At 34.1% G+C, this 21,890-nt stretch overlaps 1 protein-coding gene across 1 annotated transcript in view; it reads left to right on the top strand.

Moving 5' to 3' along the window:
• The window catches only part of HCN1 (hyperpolarization activated cyclic nucleotide gated potassium channel 1), a 437,825-nt gene that overhangs the window by 996 nt on the left and 414,939 nt on the right, over positions 1-21,890 (top strand). The window lies entirely within an intron of this gene.

Here is a 21,890-nt window from a genome sequence, read left to right as displayed (position 1 = left end):
CTGGCAGGTTGAGGAAGGATACTTTGCGATTGGATAGTCCCTGACTTGGGGTTTTCAGTGGAGCTGGGGCCGCCAGGCTGGGCGGGAGCGTGAGAGGAAGCCTCGAATTCCTGAAACAGGCAGGGGGCGTTTCCAGAGACCCCTTTCTGCAACAGAGCGACACCCTTTCTTGACCTTGACTGCAAGTCTGTTTTAGAAAGCTTCTTTCCATTTTCCCAGTTCTGGAAAAAGGCCAGGAGAGCTATCGGCAGGGGTATCTGTTTCGGAGAATTAAAATTCAGGCGTTTCCTGATATTATTTGTCTCCCAAGTATTCCTTCGGTTTGTAAGCACGTTTTGAGATTGTGAAGTGAAAGTAGTGAAGTAGAGCCTGTTATAGCGTGCACACTCTGAAGCCACATGTATTAGCTCTTGAATAGGGTCGGACTCTCCCTTTAAAATTGAAAACTAGTAACTCAGGGTGGCCTTTATTCATTTTACTTAATTCTTTCGAAACAAGAAAAAGAATAATTAAAGCATTATGTGTAAATACTAAGAAGTTTTAATAGGCTTTTATTAAACAGCAAACATATACAGCCGTGCCAAAACCAGCATTATCTGTACTCGGAAACGAAGGAGAATTGCCACCAACTTCACAGCCTAGCGGGAACTGTCCACAGTTCTGAATTTCATTAGCGGTTGAAGACCCATGCTCCAGCTGCACAAAGCCTTGGAGTGGCTGCTCTCACATTCTCTGGGATATCCATAGAGTGAATGAATTTTCGGAAGTATGTAACTTGAAGCTTCTTATTTTCAGAAAAACATAGGAGTCCAAAAGGGAGACATACAACTTTAAGACATTTGTCGCTCATTGATCACTAAGAGTTTGATTGAAAGAATGTGCATATTTAAGGGATCTGCTAAATAACCAGGCATGTTTCCTCCACTAGGAACATATTTAGTGAGGCAAACTTATAAATGACCTTGTTCTAAGATATATAGGATTGTGATGTACTTTAGAATTTTAAAGGTTGAAGTTAAGTATTGAATACTCTCTCTCCATTCTCACTGAAAATATGCTGTTATTAAATTGCTTATCACAATTTTTACATGACTTGTTTTTACATGAAAGCAGCTTTCAGTCTTAATAACAAAATAACCACGGTCTTTCCAGAAATAGCTAGATGCAATTAAAATGATAACCTTTGTTTATTTAATGTCACTCTTAATTAAATGATTAGAACTGATATGTGCATTTCTTAATATAAAAAAGACACAACCTTTTTCCAAATGGTAGCACATATCAAATAATTAAACTTTTCCCCATTTACTGGATAAAAGCACAGGGTCACATTTCAGCAATTAAAATAGTATGCCAAGATTTTTTTAATGAATGAGATGGATGAAACAGAGATTCTCCATATTTTTCCAGGGAAAGATCTTGTGGTACAAAATATCTCTTTAAAGGCAGAAAAAACTGTCATTGAACAAAGGAGGAAATTTTGTGATGGCTCAATTTTATCGTGCATTTCGAAGAAATGGGAGATGATTAAGAACTGAGCACTCCGGTGGAGTAGTTTGGAATATTTGATTTTCCCTTGCGTAAATGCAAAAAGAGAGTAACAGACACAAATTAAAACACTTATTATTATTTAGGCTTTAGCTGAGAGATCTGGAAAAGTAGATTTTAAAAAATCATAATTACTATATACACTGATTTTCTAAAAATAGCACATTAAAGAAGCAGTCAGACATACTTATTTGAACGCACAAGACATTTACATATTATCTTGTTGCATTAATGTATGATGTAGTTTTTGTGATCTAAATATCAATATGAGGTCTCGTCAAACCTAGTGTCAGGATAATGTAATGAATAAAGCAAAAATAAGAAAGGCGAAATTCTGGCAGTATATTATTCTAAGGTAAAAGCAATGGGCAGGTAATCAAATGTCTGTTTTCATGGTCTGTTCACCTCAGGCCCTTTCTGAAAGAGACACTTGAAAGGAGCTATTTTATTATGATCCCTAAAATGTGGAACATATGTTCATTAATAATTTAGTAATAGAAAGGGAGGCCCATAATACATTTCCATGGAGAGGGGAGATATTGAGAAATAAAGATACCAAGAGCAGATTTTTCCTTGATACCTTCATAAGCCTTTACATGGCTGGGGAAGTTTATTCAGTCTGTTCTTTTGCTCACCAACACACTGCTTATCGTATCATGAGCCCTTTACTCCAGGGTATTTCTTGACTTTAATGCTATGGTTAATGATCTAACCCTTTTCAGGAGGTCTTGGAAGATCTGTTCCTTTTCGCTTCACTCAAGTGGTGGGGCAGTGCTCCCGACGAGACTCCAAGATTGCTTAGCCAGGTGCCTCTTTCACCTGCCAGAGCCCAAGAGAGCACTATTGCTGTGTCTGGCAGGTAGTTTTCTCCTACCTCCGTGTCTAAGTAGGGCAGAGGGCTGTATTTCCCTTCTTTCTCAGGAGAGGATGATGTTAGAAATCTTCAGGGACTAAAGAAAAGAGTCACATACTCTCGATACTTTTAGAAGTATCTGGGTGGAAGCTGAAAAATGTAGTAAAAAACAAAACAAAACATGTTTTTGGCTATACCATTATGTAGTCATCCAACTGGAGAAAGTATGGATAATCACTTTAAAAAATAACTTCACATTGACTTTCATGTTGTGAGGACATTTCATTATTACTGAATTTTACTCGTGCTAAATTCACATACACACATATGCTGATTTGGAGATTAAATATGACTTTTAGAAATCACTAAATCACTAACAGTGATTATCCGTTTATTAAATAAGATTTTATTTTTTATTCCTTAACAAAATAAGTGATACTTGCCAAGCGTTGTGCTTTCCTAGCCAGTTGGTCTAATCATTTAAATGAATTTAAAAAGTAGAGGACTTATGTGCATAATTTTTATTAAGTGAGGAATTGATCTTGGAAAAATTTATTATGAGATTATTTTCCATTTTAAAAATTTTAACATTATTTTATTAGATCACTCACATAAGAGTACTTTTATAAATAATGTTCCTATTGCATATATATTGCAAGTTAAAATCTTGCCTTCTGGTAAGGGAAGTGATTTTGTATCCTGACTTGTTATTTCTACAGCTTTTCAACAATCACAAGTGTGGAAATAACATGTATTGTAAGTACACAAAGACTCTAGTAGGGACTTACTTCCTGAGATATTGCTATTTCTGAACTCCCATCATTGTTTCATATTGCATCCACAACTGAGCTTATGTCAGGGGTCACTGATGTATCCATTAGGGAAGGAAGGCTTCACCCATTTTATACAGTTAGTCATGGAGAGACCATTTGTTTCCAGGAGCTTCTCGCAAGAAAACAGTTCAGTCTTCTGGGGTTTAAGAACTAATTAGCCTACTGTTATGTTATCTCTGTGCTGAATGTACTTCATATTCTCCCGGCAATGCTTCTTCTATTTGCTTTCCGTGTTCACATAGCCAAAATTAACCATAAGAATTTACTTTCTTTTTACGTGAGGTGGGCCTTTTTCTATTCTTACAAATTCTAGTAAGTTTTTCTTACTGGGTCTAGCAACTGTTAGACCCAATTAGAGTAAAATTACTTGAAAGAATTGGACATGTGAATTTATTCATAGCTAGTTTTTCTTAGTTTACAAGTAAGTTATAAAAAAGATTCAGTATTTTGTTGCATTTAATAGATACTATAGTAATATACTATTAACTATTATAAGATGTTGCAAGGTATTTTTTTTTCCTGAGCAACTTTTCCTTTAAAACTACTTTTGGGGACTTGCTATAAATTGAGATTCATTGGGGAAATACATTTTACAAATTCATTTGAATTATCTGAACTTCTGTTATGAATTTGTATATTGAATAATAATGAAGGAATTTTTAGTGCATTGGAACAATACATTGCTTATTTTTTATCATTTCACTCAACAGTCTTATTTGATGATGGATGCTTGATCAAAAATTACAAGCCAAAGCACCACCACCACCAAAAAGTAATGGAAATACTATTTGTGATTTTGCATCATTTCAGTAAATGAACATATGTCCCATGTGAGCATGAGACAAATAAAAGAATCTTCTATAATTCTCATGTTGACAGTTTACCATTTTGCCTGCAATTCTGGTGTTTAAAGATAATTCATTTTCATTACTTAGAGACAAAAATCGGCTTAGTATGAGGATTTCCAGATAGAGTCTCTTGTAAGCACAGTACAAATTATGACAAATCATTAACACTGTAATGAAGAGTACTGAGTATTTTCAGGGGCTGTGGCAAATTTTCACTTCATCATTTTGTGCATAGCAATAGCAAACTATGAATTATGCTGGCACCATAGATTTTAGGAGCAGAGGTAGTGGTAATGAAGAGAAAATGTGTATGCAATAGGAAAAATGTATTTTCACTTACTCCACATACTTTTGTTCTAAAGATAATTTTCTTTGTGAAGGCATTTTCGTATACAACTCACCATTACTTTTCTAGAAAAAAATGCAATCAGAGGAAAATGTTGATGCTCCCTGACACACTCTGGAATTTTCTGTGTTTTTGCAGTAGAAAATTTGCAAATTTTCATGGCTCTATTAATTCTAATGTGTATGTGTGTGTGTGTGTAGGTGTGTGTGACAGAAACTATTCAAGGGACATCTGCATATGATTATGTGCACATAAGCATATACATCTATATATCAAAGTTTTCAAAGCATATAGATGGAAGATGTTTTTAGTTGAGCTTTTATCTGATGCTTTTTGCCCAAGTTTGAATGCCAAAAATTGATTTCATAACTGCTTTCAAGTTTATTAATGGTTAATTTCCTCATGAAGTTCTTCACATATTTCACTGAGTGATTACTCAGTTAAAACGAAGTAGCAAGTTTATGCAGGCTTACCACTTGACAATCTTATTTATATAGACCCGACTCAATTTCAAGATACTGGCTGTAATTCCAAAGAAGTAAGAGTGATTCCCCCCACACAAGGAGTTATTATCCATTTATAAACTTTGGAATTCAAATTTGGTTCAAATGTTTCACTGTTATAAATAATACTACAATGAACATCTTTGTGCATTACTCTTCATTCTATTTCAAGAAAATTCAGGGAGTGGAATTACTGAATTCTGAAAAGCCATTTTAGGGATTCTGTGTCTGTTGGTTTTACCAATTGGTACTGTCACCATCTGAGGTACAAAATAGTAAGAGTGATGAAGTTTCCTTAATGTTGATATTATTTATTTGATATGCACAGATTATTTAGACAATTATGTCTATTGATTTTACCAATTGATACTGTCACCATCTGAGACACTAAATAGTAAGAGTGGTGAAGTTTCTCTAGTGCTGATATTCTTTATTAGATATGCACAGATAGTTCACACTAAACTATCTTTCATTCCATGCATCATAGAATGACAAGAGTGATCTTAAAAGGTAAACCTAATAATGTTATCACATTGCTGGAAATCCTTCAGTGGCTTCCCATCACTCTTAGAATACATTTGGCATACCTCCTGAGAGCCATGACATAATTTCAACCCATCTAACTCTCCAGCCTCGTCACACATCACTCACCCTTCACATGTTCCAGCTTCTCATGCAAACACTAGCTCCTAGAACAAGCTGAGCCCAGCCCTGCTTCAGAACTTTCATATGACATGTAACCTCACTGCCTAAAATGTTCTTTTCCTCACTGTGCATTCTGAGCATCTGCTCATCGTGTAGCTCTCAGTTCTATAGCTCTGATCACTTCAGCACATCACCCACCATTTTATTTTCTGTCTTGGCCTCTGTATTCATCACAATTTACCATTTTTTTATGTCTGTCACATTACTAGAATTTAATGTCTATGGACTCGTCAGTTGTATTCACTTTCATAGTCTTAATGCCCTAAAAATGCACATAATAAAGTTTTTCTGCCAACTGTTCTTAGATGCTTTATTTTTAACAAGATTATTGAAATGCCATTCACATACTACACAATTCACTCATTTAAGGTGTACAGTCAAATGATCTGTAATATGTTCACTGGGCTCTGTAATCAAGTTATCAGCACAAACAATTTTAGAACACTTTATCTTCCCCCAAAGAAACCCTATACTTATTAGTATAGCAATCACTTTCCATTTCCCTTCATCTCCCATTCTACCTCAGCAGCTATCAACCACATTTCTGTCTCCATAGAATTATTTATATGTATGGTATCATACAATATCTGCTCTCTTGTGACTGGTTTCTTTCATTTAGCATAATATTTTCAAGGTTCATCCATGTTATAGTATGGATCAGTACTTTATGCCTTTTCATTGCCAGATAATATTCCATTGCTTACCCATTCATCAAATGATGACTTCCCACTTTTTGGCTGTTATGACTACTGCTGCTATGAATATTCATGCACAACTTTTTGTGTGTGTTCAGAGATATTATTTTTAATTTTATTAGGAATGAAATGACTGCATCAACACAGTAGATATTCGGTGAATATTTCTTTGAAAAATGGAGAAAGAATTAGTCTCCAGCGGGTGTATGCACACATTTAATTTTCGGATCAATCAGTCCAGATGAAGGCAATAAAAGCACTTTTTCCCCTGCAGTAATAACTGGAATCACCTCCTTGCTGCCAGATACAAATACCTGCACCAACTATTATATTTTCCTGCCCAATATGTAGATAAAAAATGAAACTGCTGTGACATTAAGTAGCATTATTATGGTGAAATATGGTGAGGACTGGGCCAGGAATTCAGTTCTTTTGAATCTTAAGTCGATCACTTCCTCCAACACTTTTCTTAACAGGAATAATAGGAAACAAGGCTGCCAGCGTAATTAATTCCCCCAACCTGCAGAAAAATATGATGAATTAACTGTAATTGCCTATATAGCCTCTTTCCTGAAAGCACTCCAAAATAATATAAAGAACACACACAACTACGTGGACAACTGAAGAAAGAGGGGACGACAGAGAATAAGAGATCTCAAACATATTTTGGAGGGAGAAAGCTTATGAAGGAATTATTTTACCTCCACAGTCCTTCACCCATTGTACTCCAGAATTGCTCAGGATTGTAAATGCCAGGTAAGGAAACAGTTCCCAGGAAATCCAAACTGAAAACAGGGGGAATAAATGTCTCCTTAGCAAAGCAGGAGTCTTAACCCTGACATTTCTTGGAGCCAAAACTCCCCAGGGTGGGAGGGGGGAATGAGAAAAATACCTCCGATGGGAGACATTTTAGGATTTTCAACCAAAAAAATCTTGCTAATAACTGAATCACCCTTCAAAAGGCTCACATATGTACTTAGAGATTGTAATTAAAGCGTTGGTATTGCTTTGTTTGGTGTGAACTGAAAACTAAAGGTCACAAGACTTCTGAGAAAAATCTCCATCATGAAAGTGGAAGAGTAATTTAAACAGGGAAAAAAAAGTTGGAGAGGAGAGAGACATTTCGGGTGGGAAGAAATAACAATATTAAAAAATTCTCTATAAATATCTTCAGAGGAATAAATATTTTGTCTATACTACAATAACAGTATTCTATTAATAGAATAGTGCAAGAATATGAATGATCTCTAGGATGGAATGGATTGGCAGATAAAATCAAGGAAACCTCTCAAAAATTAGGAACAATGATAAAAGGATTGAAAATACAACAAAAGAGTGGATTAAATCATAAGGTCAAAATATGATCAAAAGGAATTCCAGAATGAGAACATGCGTGAAAATGGAGAGATGGAATTAATAGAGATAATTTAAACAATATTTTCCAGATAGAATGGCCTTAAGAGTGCTTTTTGGAGTGCCCAGGACCATTAATGAAAATGCTCCTCAACAAGCATCATCGTACAGGAGCTTCGGAATGTCACTGAAACAGAAAAAAGTACTGAAATTTTCCAAAAAGAAAGTTACATTATAGATAAGAGGGAGCAGCATTATAAGTTAAATGACACTGTAACAAAGTCTACAAAATTCTGACAGAAAGTGACTTACAAAATAATTCTATGTCCTGCCATAGCATGAAGGTCAAATGAAGATACTTAGAATTAAAGGGCTCTAATATCAACTACCCAGGTGCCCTCGCTTAGAAAATTATGGAATGATGTGCTGCAGCGTTATAATGTGTTACAACAAATCAAGTGCAGATTTAGAAGACAGGAAACAGGAAGGTCACTGTAGTACTACTGAGTAGCTGGCCTTAATTTAATGGAAATAAATCAAAAGAGGAGTTGGAAAGTGGAGGGCTCTGGAGGGGAGCCCTCAGCATGAGGGGGGTGTGGAGGCATGGTGGCGATTATCAGCATTTGGAAAAATGATGTAATAGGCCTTCCACAGAGCTTTTGGAAAGGGATATTTATGACTTTGATATGCATAATTGTAGTGTAATTGAATACAAAAAATAAAAAACAACTTCAGAATGCTCTAAACGCTTGTAAAAGGAAAAAAAAATACAATTATTACTTGGCTCAGCAGCGAAGGTTAATTATTATGTCGTAGTAATGTAAACAGGTAGACTCACTTAAGCAAAGATTATGGTCCAGTTTTTCTGGGGCATAGGTCAGAAAAAGGTAAGTGGGGTTTGGGCAATTTCGGAAAGCTAAATTCTCATCTGTCATAATTGGAAGCCAAGGGGTAGTGTGTAAATTTGATAAATAAATTTCTTATTGAAACATAGATTAAATACCAAAAGAAATAAAAAGAGATAAATAGCATGGTTGGATTTGACCAGTGTGTGTGTAGGATGAGAGAAATGAGGCAGGACCTATGCATTCTTCTTATAATCCTTTAATACTCTTACTGAAAAAAAGAAATGATGGGTATATATAATTTTGAGTCAGAATATATAATTTTGCTAACAATGCAGCCTCTGGATTACCATACTATTTGGGTTGGAATCCTGGCTCAACCACCTTAGTTTTTTGGCCTCAGTTTCTTCATTTATAAAACAAGGAAAATAATAAATCTATCCCATGGTATAGTTGAAAAGAATATATGGTTATATACATACAAAGTGCTTAGAAAATTATGCCGTAAAATTAATACTGTGTGTTAGCCAATATTAGGAAAGTAAAAATATTTTGCATGATTGTGCATGCATAAACTCTTCTATGGATGAGTTTCACTCTAAATGAAACAAACAAACAAGGTGTATGAAGTCTTTGTGAAAAGAATATACTCTCTAAGTGAAACGCTGACCCTTATCAGAATTCCTTAAGCAGATGTATATATGTAGGTAGGTCATGTAAGTGATATGCTGTTCTAATTTATTTTTACTTTCATGGGACTTTAGATAGCAGAAGTCCTGATGTGTAATGTAGTTTTTTTTTTTCTCTGTGTTGTATGAGAAAAGTCTGCTCATGAAGTGATTAGCATTGGGAAACTTAGAATATACCCCTTTTCTGCAAGATTTTCCAAAGCCAATAGTAATATCGTTTAAGTTGGTATAGAATGCTATAGTATTGAATATTTGAAAAGAGCTTTGAGAAAAAAGTCTACTGACATCGAGTTACAATTACTACTTCCTGTTAATCTTCATTTTCATCAGAAAATGGCATAGTTAAACCACTTGGGATCTTATTTCAACTCAGTTAATTGTTATATATGAGCCAAATAAGAAGACTCATAACTTGCTAAACTCCTTCATTTTCTTTTTTCCTTAACTTTAACAGTCCAGTCCATGGAGAAAACTTATTTAGAAATATAATTTAAGAATTTAAGAAATTTGGCAAATTAAACAGAATGATTTGTTGTACTTTTTCTTACATCAGTTCTGGAGCAGATGTCATTTATCACCCTTACAGAATGCTTTTAGCTTTGTTATTTAAAAAATGAGAATGTATCATTAAAATTATGCAGCTTTGATGGTTTGAGAGACAGGAACAGAAACTGGTAAAATGAATATTGAAAGGTATATATTGAGTATTTATAGGGAGAATGAATGTTAGTTTTTTCTGTAGAAGAGTCATTCATTATTTAAGTAATTCCTTGAGAAAACTTCTTTCCCTTCAGCGATACATTCATTTGTTTTTTTGTTTTTTGTTTTTTCTTTGGTATGAATAATCATGTAGATGAATTAGGGATCAAAACTGGAGACAGATATAGTGTCTGGAATTCATATATTTTAAAAACAAAATCCCAAAAGTGGCTGCGAGAAGCCTATTTCTAGGGCTGCAAGCGAAATGAGCAATAAAAGTAATCCCAGGTTCTATTGGCTGTAATTACTGATTTTACTAATCTTCATGTTACCCATCTGGGTTAGTGAATCTTTAGCTTCCAAGCTTCATGGAATACTTGAAGAATTAAATCAAAGATTTGGATCTCTGTCCTGGAAAAGTGCATATGCCTACAAAATGTTGTCTGTGATATCAAGAGGATTGTGGTTCTCGTCAGTCCTCTTTTTTATGGCTCCCACTGGCTTTCAGAGCCATCTGATATTGTTTCACAGAAATATGCCACTGAAAACAATGCACGGAAGGTACAGGGAGATGGGGATTTGTTGGAACCAGCTGGTTAAACACTAGAGCTTTGGATAAAACGATCTTCTTTGAGAAGGAAAATTCCCTGTCAACCAAATAGTTCAGTTGAGATTTAACTACCAGGTCAACAGGGATGGAACAGAAAGAATTCGTTCCGAGTCAGTCAATGCAATGAGGCACAAAATTATGAGAAATACATTTGAGAAGAGTGGAGGCCAAACTATGTTTTTGCAGGTGATATTTACTAACTCGAAAGTGCTGACTAATTCAACTGACAAGTGATAGAGTTAACTGGAAACGTCTACTCAGTTAGAAGAATTCCTGAATGTTATTTTTCTATATAGCAACAGCAATGATTGATGTATATTATAGGAAAAACATTCCATTGACTACAAAAGCCAGAAATATAGACTATATACCTAAAGTTAAAAAATTTTAAATTATATAAAAGGTATTATACAACAAGTAGTGTTAATTAAAATAAATGTATAAAATCCATTCTCAATGAATTTTTTAGCAAAATTCATTCTAAGTAGGTTTAAAATGTTAACACTAACTCCAATCAGAGTTACTACAGAAAGAATAGTGAATTATTTTATAATGTTGCTATGGGAAGAGTTTTCAACAGGTGTCACCCAAAATTGTCTAAATTGTTTTTATCTTTCTAAAGGGAAATTTCCCCATATATTAAAAAAGTCATTGAAAATGTGTAGGTTCACAAATCATCTCAAAAAAACAATGACGAGTTTGCAAACACATGGAAACCTGGATGATCCCTATAATGTTTATAATGTTAAAAATTATAAATATATAGCATCACTAAAACTGTTACCCCATCCTAAATCCCTGGTTGTCATTTATCCCCTATTTCTCTGCCTTACTTTTTGTCATAGCACTTATCACAATTTATCTTATCATGAATTTCATCTATTTAATTTGATTATCATTTGTGTCCCCTCACCAAGAATTTAGCCCCACTAGGGCAGGAGTTTATTATTTTTAATGTTTTGTTAAACTGTGTCCCCAAGCTAGAAGTATGTATGATGCACAATAAGCTCTCAATAAAAATGAATAATGACAGTACACTTGACAATATTATGCTCAGTCTTGTTATTTAAGAAAAATTTCCAACAACTACATAGACTTTTCCACTATGTTCCCTATAAAAAGCATGAATATTTTAATTGAGTTTGGACAGCATAATCTGTACTTTGACCCTTCACTGAAACCCATATTTGTAAATAGTGATTTGAAGCCAATTACAGTAACTTACATAAATACTTGCATTAATTCCATCCCCTATAATGTTGTTTTATGTAGATTTTTTTTATTTGAGATTATATCTTGTGGATATCTTGGGCTGGATCTGCTTTTTCAGCCCTATAAAAACTGCTTAAATGTCTGCTTTTGGAACCAATGATATCTGCATCAAAAGAAAGCTAAAGTGAGAATGCATTCCTTTGGGCAATGACATTTAGAAAGAAAGACATTACTTTCTGGTGTATAGTATTTATTTCTTTCCCCCAGTTTTGCCAGATTGTGCTACTTGCTATACAGTACACCTTTAAGGTCCTATTCTGCAAGAATGGGAAATTCGTGCTATGTCATTATACATATAAGTAATAAAATATCAAAAGTTAATATTTTGAAAGAAGATTAATGTTGAATTTTAGCTCCATGGTATCCAGGTTGTGTTTTGTGTTCACCAAATTAAAGGCAAAGAAAAAATACCCTGTCCCCAAATTTCCTGAGTTAGTAATATTAAATTAGTTGTTAGTGAAAATTAATGAAAGGGAGATCATAAATCTTGTCACAGGAAAATTGAACTTGGCATAATTTTCAAGGAAAGGGGACTTGATTCTGAAAAGATAATGGTGGTAGCTTTGTTTTCCATATAATAGTTAGAACAAATATCAGGCAAAAATAAACCAAAAAAAAAGTCATGAGCAACATTTACAGCAAAACTATCTACATGAACCCAGAATATAAGTAGAAACCAGAATGAGACCAACATTGAAAAGTTGCAAGACCTCTGTTTTGTGAACCTCTGTGTGGGAGAAAGCAATGGGAGGCAAGTGGTCTCTGACAGAACTAAGAACAGGCAAGTGTCTACAGAGCCAACAAGTATTCACTGGAAAGAGCACTTGAAATGGGAGAGAATGGGTGAATGCAATAAGAAGAGGTTTGCTTTAATCTGAACAGAAGAAATGGCTGATCCCAGGTCCAGGGCAGGAAATGTATGTTTAGAGCTTAAAACAACCAGATTCTAAGAAAGTTGTCCAACAGTCCTAGCATAATAATAAAAAAAAAAGAATCAGAAGCCTACTTGATGATGCCAAAGATGGGCTACAAAAAGGATAAGAATTTCAATGAATTCAAATCCATCAGATGTTTAGATACTCGAGTTTCACAATGATATACAAAATAGATGTCTGCTAAGATCAAAAGACCTACTTCATTACCTTGAGACCTGGATAAGTCAAAGGAAAGAATCAAACATTTATCCTGCTTTTCCTATGTGATCTGAACCAATGCATAACCAAATAGTAGAATAAGAAATGGGTTTCCCTGTAAAATTATTTCAGCTAATACATGAAAAGAAATGATATAATTATAAAATAGTGTGAATTTACCATCCCAACCCATTCGAGAATCTGAACTGTACCATAAGCATGCAATCGGCAAAATCCAGTCTAGGAGAATTTATGGACCATCCATCCAGTTTCTTCAATAGATAAATGGTAAGGAGAAGAATAGGGTAGAAGGGAAATTGTAGAAAAAAAAGATTAGAAAAAAGGAAAGAAAATACATTGGGAGTAGTAAACTATACTATTGTTCTAGTTTGCTAGCTGCCGGAAGGCAATATACTAGAAACAGAATGGCTTTTAAAAAGGGGAATTTAATAAATTTCTAATTTACAGTTCCAAGGCTGAGAAAATGTCCCAATTAAAACAAATCTATAGAAATGTTCAATTTAAGGCATCCAGGGAAAGATAGCTTGGTTCAAGAAGGCCGATGACATTCAACGTTTCTCTCTCAGCTGGAAGGGCACATGGGGAACATGGCGGCAGCTGCTGGCTTTCTCGTGACTCTATCAAAAAGGGACTCTCTTCAAAATGTTTTCTCTCTTAAAGGATTCCAGAAGCAACTCCACCTTCAGTGGGGGGAAACACACCTCCATGGAAACCATCCAATCAAAAGTTACCACCCACAACTGGAGGGGGTCACATCTTCATACAAACAATCAAAATGCTCCCACTCAGCAATATTGAATGAGGATCAAAGGGCATGGCTTTTCTGGTGTCCACCACAGATTCAGACAGGTACAACTATATTCTCTAAGGATGCACAATTGTGATAAAACTGTAGAAGAATTCAAGGAAGCAACTAATATAAAAATCAGCGTAGGGTTTATTCTGTAGAGCACAAAGGGGCTGTGATAGAGATTGTGCACACAGGTTTCTTGGGTGGTTAGCAAAATTAGATTTCTTGATCTGAGTAGTTTGATCACTGTTTTGCATGGTTCTCTATGTCTTTGTATTATTTTAAAAAGATTAAAGAAAAAAAGGGAAAGCTCTTAATTTTTGAAAAGCAAGATTAGTCTGTAATGAAATAGAAGTACAGTGTTGCCATTTATCGTTACATTTTCCTTGAAGATTTCATTTGCATTTTCAACAAAATCCTAATAATGTCTAAAACAAATCTTCGTGATGTACCTTTATACAGGGAAAATGTTCCACAGTTTCAGAAAAGTTACAATCTTGACTCATTAGCTTGCTTTGAATGGATTCCCTTTTCACCTTACCTTATGAAGGAGGAAAGCTCTTGTGACTACCAATTTATTAGAATTTTAATCTTTTTATTATTTTTTTCAATATACTTCATATAGAAAGGAGGTATTATATAGTAGAATGAGGAAGGCCTACTAAATATGAATTTCAGGGTTTCTTTTACTTCTTTTCCATTAAGTTGTCATTTGATAAAAGGATATTCAACCTCTTGAAGGTCATTTATAAAATTGAGACAATAACAACCATTTTGTTAAGGATGTTGTGATAATACATAAAGTTGCCTGACGCATAACTGGTATTTAATAAACATCGAATTCCCTTTTTGCTTTCTTTTTTTATGCTGCTCATGAATAATATATAAATACAGATACAGACATAATCATAGATTACCCAAAAGACGTGGGATTATGCACCTGAATTCATTATTCAGTAAATATTTACTGAACACTGAGTATTTTGTCAGGAATTATTATTACACACTTTTAAATGCACCAAAAAGAATGAAACATACAAAGCCATAACTTTCTAGGAGCTTTTAGTCTAGTAAAGGAGAAAGGCACATAAAGGCATATAATGGTGCATTTAATGGAGGAAAGGATTTAGGAAAATTGTGCCCCACTAAGGAAGGCCAGAATGCATAAATCTGTAGTATTTCCTCATCAGTTAAAATTTAAAATTTTTATTGTAAACTATCAAGCACAATAAATACTTTTGTATATGTTTTTATTAAAGAGCGCTTAACTCTTCTGGAGGTGAAATCCTCTTAAGAAGGCTATATAGAATTTTAACATTTAAATTTTTATTAGTCCATGGTTACACTGTTGTGATTCCAGAAAAAAAACTATTTTCATGCTTGTTTTAAAAGTCTATCAAAAGGAGAAATGAAGAATTATTTCAGAACTAGGTGCTTAATAAAGGGAGAAAAATTCACTGAAAAACAACAAGGGAATCTACTTATTGACTGAACCTGGGCTTCCTCTGTATCTCTTTCTTATGTAAATATAACTGATGTATATTCCTTCTGTATCCTCAAATCATGTTGGAAAGAGAGAGAAAAGCTCTTAACCTACTTTCCTATCTTCATTTTTTAACTTTATCATGCTTGTTAATTGCCTGAGTGTCCTTTAACCATCTATTTCCATGATTCTTTCCCAGAGGCTTGGTTTAATTTTAAAAGTGCAGTGTATTCAGCCCTAATTATGTGAGAGTTCACTGCAGGCAAACAGCAAGAGATAGTAGTGACCAAAACACGTTCTTAAATCAGTGTAATAGATACCAAAACACGTTACTAAAAGCATTTCAGTGCTAGGAAATATAACCGTATAACATAATACTTAGAATTTAGCAGCATTTGAAAATAGAATTCTTCCTAGAAATGTAATTTCACAGAATGTGATTTTTAAAATCTTAGTATTTTTACATTTTTATTTCTCTTATCGTGTATTTAAACAGGCTGAACACCAACAGAAACTCAAATTCCTTTCATAATCAATAACTAGATACAAAGTGTTTCTATTAATTCATCTGAGCTAGAATGAAGCTCTCAAAATACACTGTGTATCTAGAAATACTGTTCATCATTTTCCTTGAAAAGGATGCTGCTAGGCTACTAAGTTTGTTTCAATAATTACAAATAAGTCGAGATTTTAAGCACTGTCAATTAATTTACATGAATTTATTGAGGAAAAGAATTATTGAAATATTGTTTTAAGTTGTCAGACATAGACAACACAACACAGTGGGCCATTCTACAAAAAAATAGTCAAGTATATCATGACCTGCTAATTGCTGTTAAGTTCTAACCATGTGTTAGATACTATTCTAAGTTTCTGTATTCGTATTATCTCCCTAAGCCCTTAGATCAATCCTATAACATGTATTCTTTGTGTCTTATCACAGCATAGGAAAGCAGAGTACAGAGAAGTTAAGTAGTCGGACAGGTTGTAAGTGGAGAAGCTGGAATTTGAACCCAGGGATCTGGCTCAGAGCCAAGGAACTTAACCACTGTCTTTTGTCAGAAATATTTAGTCATATCCTGATCCAATGACTCAGGCTTTTTCTCTGACTACAGAATAATGCACTTCTAGAAATAACATATTTTTGTCCCAGCTATAAGAATCCAAATTATTTAGCTGATGGTCTTGAGTGTTGGGAAATGGTGTCCTATTAGCCAAATAATGACTACCATTTTCTCAATGCTTCATTCTGGCCCATCATGTTGGATTGGATCTTATTTGTCAAAATCGAATTATTTCAAACTCACATTTTTTTAAACTAATAATTTGACAGTATGTAAATATCCATGGGTAAATTTTGAAAGTTGATATGTTCTTATTCAAGCAGGTGAGTAAAGTGGAAATCAAATGATAAAAAATTATTTGACTCTTCTTAAGTTTAGTATTCCAAAAAATATAGGAACGAATGAAAATAATTTTACTTCCTAAAAATAGTTTTTATTTCCTTTAATTTTGTTTTTCTGTACTTCTGAAAGGTAGTACTTATGTACCAAAATGTGCAAACCATTTGATTGAAAATGGCAATGAAGAATTGGTCTTATAATGGAGTCACTGAGAGGTGTATAAAATAGAAAAAGTCTAAAAATTTAGCCATATATATTACTGACGTTGAGAGACATGGCTATTTTACACAAAAGGTCACTGTTTGCTAATAGGTTACAATCTATTACCAAATATTATATATTTGGTAGCTTATATATTGGAATCAGTTAGGATAATAATAAATTACAATTACTTGAAAAGATTCAGGACAATTATTATTAGAATTTGAGACCACTGGAAAAAGACAGCTAAGAAAGGCTCGGAACAATGTATGGCGTTCTATTTTGTATGTCCAGAAGTGCCCCCTTAATGAAAGTGCAGTTTTGTCTCTTAAGATCGCTCTCTTTGGTTTTTGGAGATCTGATAACAGGAGATTCCACCTCAAGGAATTGTTGCATCCATGAACAATTCTTTCATAGCTAACCTTTACTTACTGGAACTGTGAGGCACATGGGGAACCGGAATCTTAACAGAATTAGAAGGTAAACAACATATATTAGAGAATTAGGGAAAATCCTTGCTGAAACAAATTTTAGAAATAGCTACTTTTTAAATTCCTGAGAAATGAGGTGATATTATCATAAATTTTCAGGATCAGAATTGCCTGTAATAATGGGTACATTTAGAAAGTATTGGATTAATTGTCCTCCGTAACTGGGGTAATTTTAACTTCTCTCTCTAATAAGGAACATGCTCAGAACTCAGTTTAGAAAACAAAACAAGAAAAACCCTTGACCTTCAATTATTTTGCCACTTTAATAGTTCACCTTTTACTTTCATAAACTGTTGAAAAAAAGAGCTTACACTCTCCCTCTGTACCCTTGCTTATCATTACTCCATAACTGTATATTATGACCTGGCTTTTGATTCAAGGACAACTCAGAAAACAAGCAAGCAAATAAAACAGAGCAACTACAACAAAACAAAGCAAAACAAAACACTTATCAACCAACCAAACAGTAGCTCTTATATGTATGTATCTTTAACCTCCTTGTTTCGAAATCAAATGAACTTTTTCCATACCTTATCTAACTTTATCTGTAGTAGCCCTTGTCATTCCTGCCTCAAAATTTCTGACTTTTCTGTGCTCTGATTATCTTCCTACATCTCTCCACCACTTCTCAAGCTCCTTCTCACTTTCTGTTCACCCTTAGTGTAAGTGCTCAAAGCCTCTTCTCCCTTAGCTTTACATATTTTCCTTGGGAATTGTCATCTGTTATCATATGTTGAACTCTCACCACCTACCTGCTAAGGATTCTCCAATTGTTTCCAACTCAGGCCATATGCTTTAGCACTACATAGCATACCTATCTACCCTCTTAATTATGTAATCTTTGGCCTGATAAGCAAATCTGCCCTTCAGTTTATGTTTCCTTAGGGATTGTAATAATGAAACTTAATCTTACCTATTCTTCCCTAATACCGTTTCTCTGGTGCATATGAGCATGTAAGCGCACACACACACACACACACACACACACACACACACACACACACACTCCCTCCCTCAGTAGAGTCACAATGCCTTATTTATTCGAACTCCTAAATGTATCCTCAATCTGTCTCCTGTTGATCATTATTACCATGGGGTCAGTTCCTCTTCCTTTCTTATTTTTGCCATTGTGACTCATCCATTAGCTTCTAGTGTGGCCCCACTTAAGTCTTCCAAACTAATACCATGTTGTTTCAACTACGGTTTTTGTTTGTTTCTCAACATACATACTGTGGTCTTTCATGGGCCTCTGTTTTTGCATGTCATTCAGCTATTAATATGTGCCCAAGAGCAAAAGCAAAATAAATTAAATAAACAACTCTACTACCTAATTATCAATTTTTAGGGGTTAGGCCGAGAATTAGTACTGGATTACAGGATTAAACAGAATCAGAAAATTGACAGTGGAATTCAGAAGTCAGGGCTCTAAGAAATTCTCTGAAATACCAAAGCCATGTAATTTAGGTGAATACAGATTTATTAATCACATTGTGTGTATCAAGGACAGCTAGACCACACAGGATATAGGAGTGAAGAAGACAGACATGCCTCAGCTTTTTCTGAGTTTATAATCTTGTGAGAAAGACATGCATTAGACAAGCAATGACAAATGATCCCTGTTAATAAAGGAAAACTACAGAGTAATATATGGAAGGGTAAAGCTGGGGTTAACCTTATCCAGGGGGTCAGGAAAGCTTCCGTGAAAATATGACCATTGAATTTAGGTTTGAAAGACAAGTTGAAATTAGGGAGATAAACTGGTGGTTTCACTTATGATTGAGGATAGAATTAAACATGTGACAAGTGACACTTGTAACAAAGCAACAGCTGATAACATTTGGAGTCATTTGCCGCCAGTATCACTTGTAGAGAGAGAGAGAGGGAAGAGGGGAGAGAGGGAAGGAGAGAGGAAGGGAAAGAGAGAGAGAGAGAATATTTAGATCACACTGCGTATATATTTCTTCTATAATGTGTCATCATAGCATCATAGCATAGCCCTTGCCTATTTTTCCTCTGTCATGATTGTATTTAAATATATACTCATTCAAGGATCAAATCTCCTACAAATCTATCAACCCCTGTAAATGACCAGTCCTTTACTTTGCACTTTCTTAGAATTTATTTATAATTCATATTCCATTATCCTGAGACTGCATATACTGTGGTTATTTTAGCCATTCTATTCAGTCCTCTTTTCCTTCAAATTCTTTCCAGTGCATTTACATCTTCTACCTCCTTTGGTTTTATCCCTTTCCACTACCATTAGCTGAGTGGTATTATCCTCAGCTGAGCGGCCCAAATGTCTTAGTACTGAGTTCTCCAATCATGTGAACATTTTTATTCTAACTTTATTGTAGGGAAATAGTCTAAAAATATTTTAATTGTGCATTTATGATCTTATTTCATTTTATTTAATGCAACCTCTAATGTATCTAATTGATCAATACAACTGTATGGGTTTATGTAGATTTGCTTGTGTGTGTATGTGTATTTTTCTAGAACAGGCTAATGCCTATATTACTCTTTATGTAGTGTTGAGAAACATATTAAAATCAGGTTTTTACCCTGAAGATCTCTTAAACAAACTGACTAATGTTCATGATGACAAAGCAGATCATTTGGAAGTGATAAATTATATATGAAAATTTGAAATAAAATAATGTCTCAAGAAACAAATCTTTGAATAAATCTTGGTAGCCATGTCAAAAAATATGTATATATATACATGCACACATGCTTGATAAATCATGTGAAGCATGGATGCATGCCCACAACTGCAGTGGGGATCTCCTGATTTTTCTTGATTCAATTGACTACCAACAGCACACAGTCTAGGCAAAGTTGTGAACTCTCAATAATCTATTTACTGTTCCTCAGACTTTACTTATAGTGTTTTCCTCTTCACACCGGAACGTCTTCCTGATTAAAACAAACAAAAAAATCTGATATTAACCACTTATTAGTGCTATTTAGACTGAAATATGTTCACTTTGAATTGACTTTATTATATTACTTTACTTTAAATGTTTATATCTCAGTTTGAGAGAAAAGAAATTGCTAACCATCTAAAGAAGTGAGAAAACTGCTTGGATGCAGGCAGATGACTGGGGATGATCTTTAAATCATATTAGGCTAACATGGCTCTTCCTGAAGGTAAAGCTGCTTTAATCCTTTGAGATGATCCAGGGAAAGGTCAAAGGATAGAGCTGAGTATGACAAATGAGGGGCTGAGATTGAAGAACATAAATTTGTAGTGCCATCCTTGGCATGGTTGTGTGATTTTTCTCTATCAGTTTGGCATACCTGTGTTTATAGGGAGCGTGCATATTGTAGCCCTGATCTATACTTTGGTTTGGAAAGGAATAGTCACAAAATATTTCTCTGGGTAGTAAACATAAAGTGACTAGCAGACAGAGCAAACCAGAGGACATGGCTGGCCTGAGATATCTTAAGGCCAACAGCTGATTTCATGCCATTTCTGCCTCAGGGGTCAGGCTAGTTTCAAACTTGGTATTAGGGTGATGCTATGGATTATCTGGAAATCTGTGAAATACAAGGTACATTCTATAAAACTCAGAGCAACATAAAAACACTGGTTCCAGCAAGTTTATCAAATCACATTTTTCTGGGAAACAATGTTATTTGAGAATACTAAAATTTTGTCTTCAATACATATATCCTATACTAAGTGCTTTTATAGCCACATCTCTCTTACTGAAAGTGTACTCATTCTGTACTTTCTCATTTTAAATCCTACAAATATTTTTCATTGTACTCTAAAGTATATTAATAAGACATTTCACTTCCGTGATAGTGAAAAATCTTGTCAATTCCTGATTTCTATGTAATGACTAAGAAAACAATTAGATAGTATTAAATTAATCTTACGAAATGAAAGGGGGAAAGAAAAGTTGTTAAAATATGTTCTAATACATATGTATTAGAATGTATACATATGTATTAAATGTGTGATGCATATGTATTAAATGATTATTCCTTGTATAAGTCAAAAAATAAATATCCTTTATTTCATCCTTACAAAACTTCAATAGAGTTCATAATGTAAATTTAACATAAAATTATGAATAAATGTGTTAGGTTATGCGGATAGAAAATATTCAATATTTAACTCTTTTTATTCAACAGTCCCTAGGGAGTTCTGTGACACTTTGAAGATACAGATTTCTAAGTTTTACTCATAATACAGTTTTTTTTTTGCTGTTGTTGTTAGAGAATTTCTGTGTTTTCAGAACAATTATGCATAAAATGCAAGATTCCTATATACCACCCTATTGTTAACACCTTGCATTGGTGTGGTATATTGTTACAATTCATGAAAGTACATTTTTATACTTATGCTATTAACTATAACCCATGGTTTAACATAGAGTTCACTGTGTAGTGAAATCCCAGGGATTTTTTAAAAAATATTTTACTGTATTACCATATATACAAAGTACTATATATATGTGTGTGTGTGTGTGTTTGTCTGTGTGTATATGCATCGGGTTAAAAGGGAAAATGGTATGTTGTGTATTTAGTAACAAGATTAAAAAGAAATATATATAT

The sequence above is a fragment of the Tamandua tetradactyla genome, chromosome 9, assembly GCF_023851605.1.
Source record: "Tamandua tetradactyla isolate mTamTet1 chromosome 9, mTamTet1.pri, whole genome shotgun sequence".
NCBI classification, from domain to species: domain Eukaryota; kingdom Metazoa; phylum Chordata; class Mammalia; order Pilosa; family Myrmecophagidae; genus Tamandua; species Tamandua tetradactyla.
This window is presented reverse-complemented; position numbering and strand designations above follow the sequence as displayed.